The sequence below is a fragment of the Acomys minous genome, assembly GCF_964271855.1.
Source record: "Acomys minous genome assembly, chromosome: 6".
Classification (NCBI taxonomy): domain Eukaryota; kingdom Metazoa; phylum Chordata; class Mammalia; order Rodentia; family Muridae; genus Acomys; species Acomys minous.
The window spans coordinates 54,837,940-54,851,369 of NC_140487.1; the positions used below are offsets into that span (position 1 = coordinate 54,837,940).

General features: G+C 43.8%; 1 protein-coding gene and 1 pseudogene across 7 annotated transcripts in view; one reads left to right on the top strand and one right to left on the bottom strand.

Annotated features, from left to right (window-relative positions):
• Window positions 1–13,430, bottom strand: part of CREB5 (cAMP responsive element binding protein 5) — a 394,107-nt gene that overhangs the window by 53,088 nt on the left and 327,589 nt on the right. The window lies entirely within an intron of this gene.
• The window catches only part of LOC311599041 (large ribosomal subunit protein eL39-like), a 65,827-nt pseudogene that overhangs the window by 31,234 nt on the left and 21,163 nt on the right, over window positions 1–13,430 (top strand). The window lies entirely within an intron of this gene.

Genomic DNA, 13,430 nt, shown 5'->3' on the forward strand with positions numbered 1-13,430 from the left:
TGGAACTAGTTGTATCATAACAGGATATTTGTCCTCAGTTTTGTTAGTCAATTTCAAGCCTTCGTCACTATTAGCCCTAACAACAACAAAACTAGCAGCGTTACACATTAAATTCTGGCCAGAAAAATCCATTCCTCCTAATACAATACATTGAAATTCTTTTAAAAGTATTGCAACGTGTGCAACCTGCAAAAATAAACATTTGACTCTTGAGATGTCTACTTTAATATAACATTTGTTTTAGTATAGTAATTCATTGGGGGTTTTTTCTTAGTATTTGCTTTGAAATAAGAGGGCTTTACATTAATTGATCCACACTGATAACCAAAATGATAACTTATTGTAAGAAAACTGTCAACCCAGTCTTTCTTTGTTTCTTCTGTTTTTCAATGTGGTTGCACCATTGCACATGCTGCCTGGGTAGCCAGGGAAATCTATGCAGCTTAGCTTTGAATGACTTGGCTGCTAAAATTAGTGTTCCCTACAAACCTTTCCCTCATATTCTCAGTTGGGCATACTTTAGTTTGGATCTCGTTGTTTCACACTGTTTTGTCTTCCTATCACAAATTCATTTCTAAAAATATTATCCCACTTCTAAAAACAACCAGAATCACACTATTTTTAAATGATCCAAATATAGACAGAATCATAGACATGCCTTGTAATCTTGGCTTGCATAATTGGCTTATTATCCTGAATTATCACTTGCCCCACCCCCACAAGTATTTCCAGTAAACAAATGATACACACACACACACACACACACACACACACACACACACACAGGTACACACACCTTGCAGCACTTAATGTGGTGCTACACAAAGAAGAATTTGGACTGACTCCATTCATAAAAATGCTAGCTTTATGAAACGCTCCAACTGAAACGCCCGTGCTCTGTTTGCGTCTGTGAGCACTGCATACGGTGCTCAGAGAGAGGGGTCCTTGATTAAAGTTGCAGTCTCTAGCTAATTGGATGAAGGTGCTGTGTGCAGATTTATGCCATGTCCCCTCCATAGCAACTGAAGATGTCACCCACTCAGAAAACAGTCTTCTGAGACCCATCTCAGAGAAAAGGCTAGGCCTGTTGACTCACTACTTCCCTTGTACAGAAATCTGAATTCCCAAGCAAAGGAGCCCCCGGGGACTTGCTACTCCAATACCCACAATCCGCAGACGAGGACACCGGCCTTCAGAAATGTTAGGGTCTTGTCTAAAGGCCCAGGACTGGCTAACATGAAGCTCGTCTGTGTTCCAAGGAGTGCATCCTGCACTTAAGTCAGCAACTCTATCTGCTAAAATGTGCTTCCTTCAGTCTCTATTTTTAGTTTGTCATCTTTGGGTATATGCTGATTTAGGATGCCTTTTTTTTTCCATATTAGAGCCTCTTTCATTGGTCTCTCTTCTAAGCCTGCCAAGTTGGTACTGTTCTGTGCTATGCCACGGTGCCCACTTGCCACCATTCCGTTTGGCTTAAATGTGTAGCCAACGGCTGAAGTGCACATAGACAAAGAGGAAGCATTCCTGTGAGGCCAGCACCCTGGGTGTGCTCTCTCTTGAAACAGCAGAAAGTTAGATATCCCTACCATTTGGATACATAATGGAAGATTAATTAGCTTGCATTTGCAAAGTGCCTTGGAAATCAAAAGTGCTATGATTACACCTAATTAAATTTCTCTCTTATATGTTCAGCAACCATTTCATTTGTATGTGCTTCTGTGCCAAGACAACAGCCATGTACTGCAAAAGCCTGTCACACGTGGGTTTCATGTCTTCCTTATTTTTCTTTCTTTCTTTTTTTTTTCTTCTTCTTCTCCTTTAATTACTTCTTATGGTCTCCAGACAGAGACTGGCCCCCAAGTAGATACATATTCTTGAGTTTGTGCTACATTTCAGAGCGAAGGACTTTTTAAACAAATAGGCTTTTGTGCATCAAAATAGACTCCTGAGAAGGTAAGTGCTGACTCATAGAGACGCAGCCCCACACATGTTAATCTCTGCCCTGTGTGCGCTGGGGTGAGAGTGCCCATCAGATGAACGCAGTGAGGCAGAGGCAGCCTAGCCTGAAGCGAAGCCCTGGCAGGTCTGAGTCATGCCCTGGGCTTCTCAGGGTGGTATCATCAGTGGGTCCTTGTAAACACCTTTCCCCGCCTGCCAGGCTACTGTCCCAACCTGCCGAGATGCCTCCAAACTGCACAATAATTTGGTTGGTCTGGTTTTGCTGTTGCATGCAGACACTGAATGAAGCCTCCTGGGAGAGGAGCGAGGTGTGTGTGGAAACACAATCTGACTTAGAAATCATCTCTCCTGTAGGTAATATGCTCTAATAAAGACCTGGAAATACAGACGCAGAGGTCTAATTAACTGAGTTGGGAAATCAACAAGGCAGAAAACTGTTGATAGAAAAGTATTTCTATTGTTCAAAAACATATTTGGAGCATTAGGAAAACAAAACCGAATTCTTTCTCCTGGCATCTACCCCCCCCACCCCCGGGGGAGCGCATCAGCTAATGAAGGGGAGCGGGGCTTCAAGACTGACATCACAGCGCAACCGGCAGCCAGAGACCTATTTGTATGTGGTTAGAAGCGAAGTTCTAGCTTACTGCTGATGTCATGAGTCAGGCTCGCATTAGTGAGGTGGCTTGGCAAGCTTTCCCTTTCTTCCACATAATAAACAGCCACAGTGCACCATAGACAGAACGACACCTGAGCATGTCAGGCGCTGGGAGAAGTCGTGTGTGTTGGTAGGTGCTCCACAGCGCGCGCGCTCTCTCTCTCTGTGTAGAATGGTGGCAAACCAGAGTGATGACACAAGGCCCTCCTGCTTAGCATTCTCCACACAAAGGAAAGAGACCTTCTATCTTCGCCAGAGTGCAAATGAATGGAAACTGTTTGGCAATGAAACCTACTCAGCTAGAAATGCTGGCAGCCAGGGTCCTGCTTGGAAACTCAGCAGGAGCTAAAGCAAAGGCAGCCCTCATTTAAGGAACAGGGCTCGGTCGCGGCATGAATGTGTGCATTGTTGGGATCTAATTGTGCATCCATAGTTTCTGGTAGACTGCGCAGATCTACCAAAAAGTACACAAAGCAGGCACACACCTGCTCCTGTGATAGAAGCCGGAAGATGCCGTGCTTCAAATACATGTCCCTCATAAGGGACAACAACCAAGCTCAGACAAAGGCGAATGCCAAAATGGAGTAAACTTACAGTTTATTGATGATTCCTTCTCTTTCCTTGGGAGCCATTTTCTCTTGGTGAGGTATGTGGGAAGCTCAAAGTCGGTCGAGTTGCCAGAACAATCTCTGTGACATGTATGCTAACACTCAAGCTCATCTACTCATGGCTGAAGCAACCACCAAGGCTTCCCACTGACGTGTTTTCTAACAGGGATGATAATCACCCCAGTGCAAGTGAGGGGTGCTTAGGACTGAACCGTTTACTCTTCTACTGGCGTCCCGACAGTGTGTGCTTTTCATTAGGTTGGTCCCCTCAGTGGAACGCCTGATGGCTCACTTTAAAAGTACTTTTCTGTAAGTCAACTAACAAAACTAATTAGGAACTGTGAAAGGCCATATTGATAGAGTGAAACGTATAAGGCAGCTCTGACAATTCTCTTGGAAGGACTCCATACATCATGGGCCTCTGTGCTGGATTTGGGGCTCCTTTTTTTTTTTTTTTTGGCTGGCGTATAAATAAACTGAAGTAAAAATCTCACATTTTAAAATGACTTTAAAGAACCACACGCTTCCTGAAAGAACCATTTTCAAATTATATATAAACATGTTTAATCAGTCTCCACTGCTCTGAGGCGCTGAGGGATTTCACAGGGCCATGACTGGGTGACCTGCTGACTGATGGCACAGACCCTAGCGTAGGCAGCACTAGGCTATGGTTTGATCCGTCTTGCCGGGTCGACAAGCTACCTTACTCACGGCTAATCGGACTGGCTCTGCCCCCACATGTTTTCCTCTATTCCAAGACTAGTCTCCCACTTCTCAGCTCCACTGCAGCAAACTGATGGTTTAAACTGGACAGAATCAAAGGAAGTTAATGGCAACTCCAAGCCAAACCTCCATGACTATAATTACGGTTCGTGGTAGTATCATTCAAAGCACCTGGGCACGGTCCCACATATGGTTTCTGTGTGTATCTCATCGGCGCAGTCACAGACTCAGCTACAAGTGGGCACAGGTTTTCTACCACCACTTGTTGTTTGGTCTTGCTATGCTCTGAGAACATGGCAGCAAGGGCAACAGTGACAGTGATGGCAGCTATGTCTACTTCTCTTCTCATGGAATACCAGGCAACCCACCATTACCATCACTACTTCTGCTCTTCAGGCACGACTGCTGACATTAGAGGGCAAAGGCACCACCTAGGAATTCAGTGTGATAGCACTATAAAGCATTCAGGACAGATGGGCTCCAAGAGACAGTCTACAACAATTTGCTGCAAAGACTGGCCAGGCTTACTGATAACTGTGATAATACAACACGAACGGAGCTACCTGTACTTAACTTGGTACCAGCCAACCGTTGCAGACTGTCAAAACTCATGTATTAATGGTTGATTATGCACTTGCAGGAAGGTGAGTGCCTGAATCAATCATCTAAGAAAATACTGAGCTGCTCTACTTGGAGATTTACGTACCAAGCAAGGACATCCGATTAATCTCTGTCTGAAAATTGTCAGCTCCCAAGAGCTATCTCTGACTAGCATTTGTAAGTTTTGTTGGGTTCCAACTGTTTGGTTGTGACTGACATGGATCAACTAGGTGGGTGGTGCTGGAGAGCAAGGAGTTTGGAGACCACCATAGTGATTATGGAAGATTTGGATCCTGGATTAAAATTTATGAGAAAAGATGCCCGTGTAAGTACCAAGTAAACGGGTCTCTATTTCACAGACATGCAGGGGCCACTTACATACAATTAACTTTGTCTGAGTGTTACCATTTCCCCTGGCTGTCAGAACCAAATGTACCTCTCCACCAAGGCCTCTGGTCTCTCTCACACTGATCTGTCCTCCAGAGTAGTAAGTCTTGCGGCTGAGCTGTTTGCATGAGGCCTAAAGAGTTTCCTCCTTAGTCTGTTCCGGCGAGCCAAGACACCAAAGTCTGTTACACCTTCATTGACCTGATCGGATTCTGTCCCCCCTCCCCCCGCTCCCCGCCCCCTCCCCCCCCACCTCCCAAGACTTCTGTCTGAATTCAGAGGCTTGTTTTCCTACCAGAAACTTCTAGATCACTTTCTCTCCATATCATGCCCATGGGCATGTGATCATAAACCATTTTGTTTTAACACCCTGATCCCCCTGGACCCACTGAGGCATATCCTTGTCACGTAAGATCCATCATATGAACCACATGTAGTTAACCTGGCCAGCGTCGGTCCTTTGCATACCCCCAGGAGGGATGGTCAAAACGTAACCGATAGAGTGCAGTCTAAGAAATCCATCTTCCCATCCTCCCAGACGAGATGGAGAGAGGACTCAAGTCTTGGGCCATGGGGAAGACAGTGTTCCATGGGGGTTATTAAAAGTCGATGTCCCTGTTGCTGTGGCACCTGCAGGGGCAGACACAAGAAAAGGCTGGGCACGGGGTCCCGACACTATCTTTTCATCTCAGTTGAATGCCGTTTGGTATTGGGTGGAGAGTGAAGGCTCCCACAGCACTGTAAAGTGGGGGGTCAGATCTCAGAGATCTTGTTGAAGGGGGGGGGGAAGAAAGTAAACTGCTCTCGTGTTCACGCAGTGCTAACACTGTTAGCCAGGGGCTGCTTGCCAACATGCTCTTGGCAACGGACTCATTCTTCTGTCTGGTTAGTAGGAAGTGTAGGTAAAATATGAGCCATCATTCATCCTTAATGAATCTGCGGGTGACAGCCCGTCACTGCATGGGAGGCAAGAGCATCAAGGTACAGTCCCAAACTACGGCAACCATCGCTCACGGATCCTGTCACAGAGCCGTAGCCGAAGTGAAAGGCACAGTCTTTCATCGCAGAGCAGGTGGCCACCAGGGACGTTTAAAGGAGCAGACACCATAGGCTGCTGCAGGGCTGGCTGGCCAGCCACATGCTCCTTCTTGCGTTTCTGGCCCTCACAGAACACTTGAATTATTCATGGCACATGGTGCCATCACTGTACACAGGCAAGAGGGGCCACAGCCCGGCACAAACAAACTGAGGGCCTTTGGTGGTGACCGGCAGCTCTCTGGCTTCGAGAAAGCTGGTGCGCGGAGCAGCAGAGGGGCCTGTGGACTCAGCTGTGATCTTACCTCACTGTCCCCTACAGTGACCTCAGCCAGTCACAATGCCACTATTCATGTGGAGGGACTGCCGCACCGCACACAAAAGCTTCATTTAGCCACATAAACATGAATATTTAGCTTGTTCGATTAAAAATAAAACCTAGATATTTGCCTTTTTATGATATGATGAGCATGAGGAAGTTGTTTTGGTTTTTTTTTTTTTTTTTTTTTTGGTCTTTGTTTTGTTGTGTTTAATTTAATGAATTTAAGTTCAAAGACTAACCTTGGGAAAAAAACAACAAAAAATGTATCTTCTGACTTTTATTTAAATGTGAATCTATATTTCTGGGCAGGCTAGTGCTCTCTTATCTCTTCTTTTACCAAGTCTTTAGCTCTCACAGATGAACTTAACTTTTAAAGTCAGCCACAGACAATTTAGATATTAAATTTTTATGAGAGAAAATTTATGGAAGCCTTTTATTTCTATGGAAATGAGACACTGAACATCATATTTTGTTGAGCTAAAACATATTTTTGATAATTTTGAAATTTAGAAACTTGATCCCCTGCAGATGGAAATGTGCCAAGAGAGGCTTTTTTTATAAAGAGAAAAGAGGTGCAGTCCACTTACAATTCTCTGTTGATAAAAATGTCCCTGAGATAAGTATGGCAGGCATTTAATTGCCTGACTTATTTAACCAAGCAGTCCATTGCAGTGTGAAACTGCATACCCACCAGTGCACAGCAACAACACTCAAAATCAATGTTGAAAGATGCCAATTAGTTACTTTTGAAACTGTAGTGGCTCCCATTGAAAGACGAGTCAGGGAGAGGGCTTGACAACTGTCCTAAAGGATACCTGAAGGGTGACTGCCAGTTTTGGTTTCTTAAAATACCTGTACCTTTTCCTAAGGAAAGCCAGGAAATCAACACAGGGAAGAAAATAACCACCAGGCACAGTTCTCATACACAATAACAGCTTTCTCCTGTTTGGTGTCCCTACCAGGTGTGTGTGTGTGTGTGTGTGTGTGCGTGTGTGAAGAAAGATACTTTCAAACAGTATAGACAATATTTTATTTTCCTACATAGTAAATTACTGTGCTGGAATCACTCCTTGTTTCTGAAACCATGCCTTTAACTGCTGCCTCAACTCCTGCCCTTTCCTTACCATCAGGTGCGTAACGAAGTCCACACCCCCAAAACCATTTCCACAGTAATCAAGGGCAGTGCTGCAGAAAATAACTTGAATATACCCTCCTGTCTGCTTGCATCTCTGAATATTTTTTCAGGGCAGACTTTTTTATTTGTGTGTGGTGGGGGGGATGGAACTGGCACTCACAGATGTCTTCAAGGCTAATGCCCTGAAGGTGCCTGGTATCTGTTGCCAAACTGTCTTCCAGGAAGCAGGACCAGGTGTATAGGATGTGAGTGACATCTCACTCTGTCTGTCTACTCTAACCCAGAGCACGGGAGGATCAGTACCTCCTAGAATACTTCTTCCCCAAAGACATGTTTATTTTCCCATGCTATTGACTCTAGTAGTTAAAAAAAAAAAGACGCGTAAAGACAAGGTCAGTTCTGTCTATGAGTACCCTGCCAGGTATGAGAACCCTACGTAGTGTTCTAATCACAGCGGAGGATAGCCACGCATTGTTTGAGAAGGCAGGCTTTATCTTGAAAGAGGGCATTGTAGTAGAGACTGCCTTTAAAAGCTGTTTAGCTGACATTTGATAAATGAGCCGCACTTTAAATGTACCACAATTTGGGTCGTTATTTAATTGAAATCCAAATTAAATAAATCCTTTGGAAAGTGAAGTTTCTGTCAGTGCAGATGAGAGTGGTACCCGCTTCACCAGTTCAGATTTGTACGTGGCTATTTTCCTTAAAATGAGTCTTTTTTTATCACAGAGCCTCGGTTGACTAGATGGGTCGGTAAGTAGCGCTGAGGCAAGTGGGCTGCACAGGTGTGAAGATCTGAGTCCAAACACCCAGGATTTATGTAGGGTGGGGGCACAATGGCACACATCTCTAATCCCCACCTTCTTGTGTGAGGGAAGGTGCAGCCTGGAGAATCCCCAAGGAGCTCAAGGACCACATCGGTGTGATGTGCACAGTGGCCAACAGCAGTCTGCGGTTATTCTATGGCATGCACATGTCTGCATGCATGTACAGGAACTCACATCACACACACATACACACACACACACACACACACACACACACACACACACACACACAGAGTTATCATCATGTACACACCAAAAAAAAAAAGTGCACTTCTGCATGTTCATCCCTCCTGAAAATTTGTAAGGCTTAGACACATGTTTGCACAACCTCAGTCTGACCATTAGGGAACACACACTGAGGAACACCGTCCAAAGAACTGAGCAAGGTGATATCAAAGGCCAAGGTCATAAAGGAAGGACTGAAAACTAGTCATGGGTTGGATGAGCCTCAGGAAGACACTTGACAACTACATGCAGCACAGCTGTGAATGCTAGGACAGCACACGAGAGCTGTGTGCAGGCATAGCAGGGAAACAGAGGTGCTCTGCGCTTCAGCTGAAAGCAGTGTCAGGTGCCAGAGGTACCCAGGTTTGGAGAATGACATTAAGGCTACATAAGACGTTACTGTTATAGGACCCTTGGTGAATTTGTGAGTTTTCTGGGTTACTTTGGGCAATGTTTATATAAGTCTAAAACTGTTTCAAAAGTAGAAAGTTAAAAAAAAAAGAATTGCAACATTTCATAATTAAAAGAAAATGGGAAGTGGACCTATAATACAAAAACTTATATACATCTGAGTAACTCCATCTAATCTGGAAAGCACACCTCCTGGATTTTTTGGGAGCCACGTAAAAACCCACACCAATGAATAATAGAGCAGAAAACTGCTGTAATTCTGAAATGGCTACCCAAGTCCCTCTCTGCTAAATCTTGAGAGCGTTGTATAGCCAAAGTCCTGAGGGTCTCACTGTACTCACCATGCAAATCCCACACAAGTCGGTTCCCCTCTTCGAATGAAATGACAGCAGTGGCAAGCGCTTCAAGCAAACCCAGGATTATCTTTAAAGTAGGGAGTGAATGTCAGCTGAAATAAGAGACACTCCCAAAACTAGGCATGGCTCCGTGGCCCCCTGGCCCCCCTGGCCCACATTCAGGTGGCTTCCTCGGCCTGTGCTTCCCAAGCCATGGCTAACAAATGGTTTCTTTTCTCGGACAGAAAGGAAGAGACATTTTGTTCTTTGTTTGGAAGAAGCCTGGAGACCTACATAGACTCTCTACACCCTGGAATGTGTCATTTGATTTTGATGAGTTGATCAAACATATCCTTCTCAATCCTAAATGTTTTTTTTTTAAACTATACTCAGCCAATTGAGAGCTGAAGCTTCCATGGGACTAATCAGACTCGTGTTAAGTCCAGTCTGAAGCTCACGGAAACCTGGAATGACATTACCTGATGCATTCCTCTCATTAAAGTTACATTTCACGTTTCACCTCATGACACTCAATTACATACTTAAATGGAAAATTTAATGTCTATTTAATTTGACAATTATTACAGGATAATTAGTTTTAAAATGTCTCATACAAACCATACTTTCTTTGGATTTAGCTACCACACCTAAAAACATAAAAACAAGACTCGATGCATATGTTTTAATCATCTTTTACTAATTAAAATGCGATGAATATAGGAACTAAAAGGATTAACTTGAAGAAGGGTCCCGTATTTTACATTGAGCCTCAAGCTCTGCTTCTTACACATTTAGTGTCTATGATAAAGATCAGCCATGATTAACATATTGTTATGATTTGATAGAAAATGACCCCCACAGCCTCATGTGTCTGAACATGTGGTCCCCAGCTGGTGATGACTTTTTGGGAGGTATGGAAGGTTTAGGACACGAGACCCACCTGAGGGACACTTCTGAGTGGTGGCTTGTGACATCTGCACCCTGGCCCTGCTTCCTGTCCTATACGTGTTTTAGGATTCACATGGATGTGACCAGGCAGCTGCCTCACTTCCTGCTGCTCTAAACCTAATCCCACCACTGGCCCTATCCCGCCAACCCCTCTAACTTGTTTATCAGGTCACAGTGACAAAAAGATAGTGGAAACACGTTCTCCTTTTGAAAACGAGATCCACAACTTTCCTTTTTGGAAACAATCCAATACAGAGTGAGATAGTCACTCCAGACTAGAAACAGGTCATTCATTAGAAAGCTCAAACATAAACATTTAACAACATGTCATTGAAATAGGCACAGTGTAGTTCTGGTCATGGCGTTTCATCACAGCAACACACATATATGATAAAACCTGGTGAGGACAGGTTCCGGGACACGGGTGACCCTGGTTCAGGAGAATGTAGACACCTTCCTCTAGCTGTCAATGACTGATGACAATCCTGTTCTAGGGCCACAGTTATCGGCTATATAACATACACATATGACACATATATTCTCATATAAAAAATGCTAAGGACACAAGAAAAATATGTTTAATTGCTACTATGACTAGCAGCTGTTAGGAGATGCAGTGCCATCCAACTTATTCAGAGCTTCCCACTCTCAAGTGAGGGTGAATCATGACAGAAAGACAGAAGTGACTCTTAGGTTTCCAATTGTTCTTCTAAGTGATACTATGGGTTCTCACACAGTCTACCCTGGATGCAAACCCTTCCCTTGTGCAGTATCTGTTCTCTAGATGCTGCCCACTCGTTAGCTACTTTGTTGCCATCTCGGTTTTAAGAACAACTACCTGGGAATATTCTGTTAACCTTTATTGTTCTTAATTATGGTCCCAAAGTACAAGAGGCTCATGCTAGTGATTCAAATATGTCTAAGAAAATTTATAAAAATCCTTCGTTTAAATTTAAATGAAAAAAAAAAAGCCAGGTATAGTGGCACACACCTTTAATCCCAGCACTTAGGAGGCAGAAGCAGACAGATCACTGTGTTTTGAGTGTATCTCGGTCTACAGTGTGAGTTCCAGGACAGGCAAAGCTAAGAAGACAAATAGTATCTTGAAAAACAAACAAACAAAAAGCCAATAAATCAAAAGCAAACAAACGTAAGATAAAACTGAAAAATAAAGGAAAAATGTATGTTGATATTGCTATGAGCCACAGTAAAAAAATGAACCTTCTGTCTTTGAAACTGTGAAAAATGAAAAATAAATCTACAATATTATAGCTACAGTGTGTGCTAAATACTCTGTTACGATGAAAGACACATTAAGTAATGGGTTCAGTGCTATCTGTGGCTAGGTGTCCACTGCAGGTCTCTGGCTATAATTGTCCATGGATAAAGGATGACTATTGAATACTATGCCATTTACATAAGGGGATTCATTATTGACAGTTATGTTTTCAGTTTAATATTATATAGAGAGATATAATACACCTTTTATATTGTGCACATTATAAAAAAAGACCTATTAATTGCCAAGAATGATGTCAAATTTCAGCTTTGGGCCAACTTCTTGGCCAATTGGGTTCTGCTTCTGAGACATATAAAACTACTTGTCTTGTGTAAAAATCTGTCATTAAATACTTCCCCTCATTCCAATGTACTAGGTTCCCTGGCAACCCAATAAACACAAAATAACCCTCAAGATCATTTTGAAAAATCCTCAAGATGGTCTTGAAAAATCTGCTGACTCCATCATTATGGATATGGATGCAGTAAGGGCTGCGCAAGTGAGCACGGCATTTGCTAGCACTCAGAACAAAAAGTCTAATTTAATTCCAGCACCCATTGTCTTCTGTTTTAATAGTGCTGCATGGAAGTTGGTCCCAGTTGGACAGTATGGCACTGCCTCACAACTCACTGTGTCCAATAATTTCTTATTCCATAACGGTACCATCCAGGTTAGTTGTACCAAGCCCACTTGCTCCTTTTAACTGTTGTTACAGTAGGTGGGTGGATGGGTGCTCCAACAGCTGGGAGCCACTCTGCGGGACTTGGAGCAGAGGAGGCAAGAGTGACTCAAGATGATAGGAGTGCCTTGTAAATCAGCCACTGAGACATCCGTCAGGGCGGTGTGCCCTTTCTCCACTGCTGTAGTCATGAAGTCATAGGCCTGCCATAGGGCTAACATATTATTAAAATAAATCACTGGCCTGAAGACTTGCATTTAAATACCAATTAACTCATAAGTAAGTGGGAAGGAGCTGACATGTCTCACCCAGGATGCTGTTTGGAGAAGTTGCAGAAATTACCACTCCGAGTTGAGCTCTCTGCTTTCATAGGTGCTGAGGTACCCACAGAACAAGGGCTAGGCATGTGTCCTAGATCGCCGGGATTCTGCTTGCAAAGCTCCCCCTGCTTCCACACAACAAAGGTGAATTGGGCACAAGGTCATTTCAGTGGGAACACGAACCTTCCGGGGTGTGAGGTGCTCACCAGCTGTTAAATGATATTATCACATACATAAATTCCATTCACCTACTCTTTGGCACAAAGCGGATGTTGCTACAGTAGCGACTCATTGGAATGGTCTCCTTGGTCACTAAATCCCTTCCCAGGTAGAGACTCATGGAGCCACAGAATTCAATGTCTTGAGGCCAGCATCTACAGACAATTCTACCTGCCTAGTCATATGCCGTAGCCCTTGCTCACATGCATGTGGCAGTAACTTTTGAGGCTGGTAGAGTAGAAAATTCTTGGCTTAGCATTGTGTTTCGAAGGCCAAGTTCTAGACCTGTTTGTCTCATGGGTGCTGAATTCTCACTTCAGAAGGACAGAGAAGCCTCAAACAAGCCTTCCTGGAGCTTTTGACTGGTTCTCTTCAGTGCTCTGGCAGTTTCTTCCTATCTCACTTTTTTTGACACAATGTCTGTACTTTCAACAGAGTGGTCACAATCAGAACGTAACCCTCAAGATAAGGAAGAAGGTTTTCCACAGAGAAATGCTTAGGCCCTCCTTTGGCCATCAGATTACTGAGCCAGTGATTCCCCAAGAGACCTGACTTTCTCCAGGAACCTCACACTAGAGGAAGGAGGAGGCTGAAGTCTGGTGCCCACCAGAGGACACACTTGTCTCCCAGTGAGAGACTTCACACATTTCTGCCAACTTGTTGAAGGGACTGGAACCTAGACAATGATGTGGGCAGCACCACACGTTGGCCAGGCGCTTAGTAATCCAAACCTATTGTCTCTACTTAAGTGTAAACCTCATGT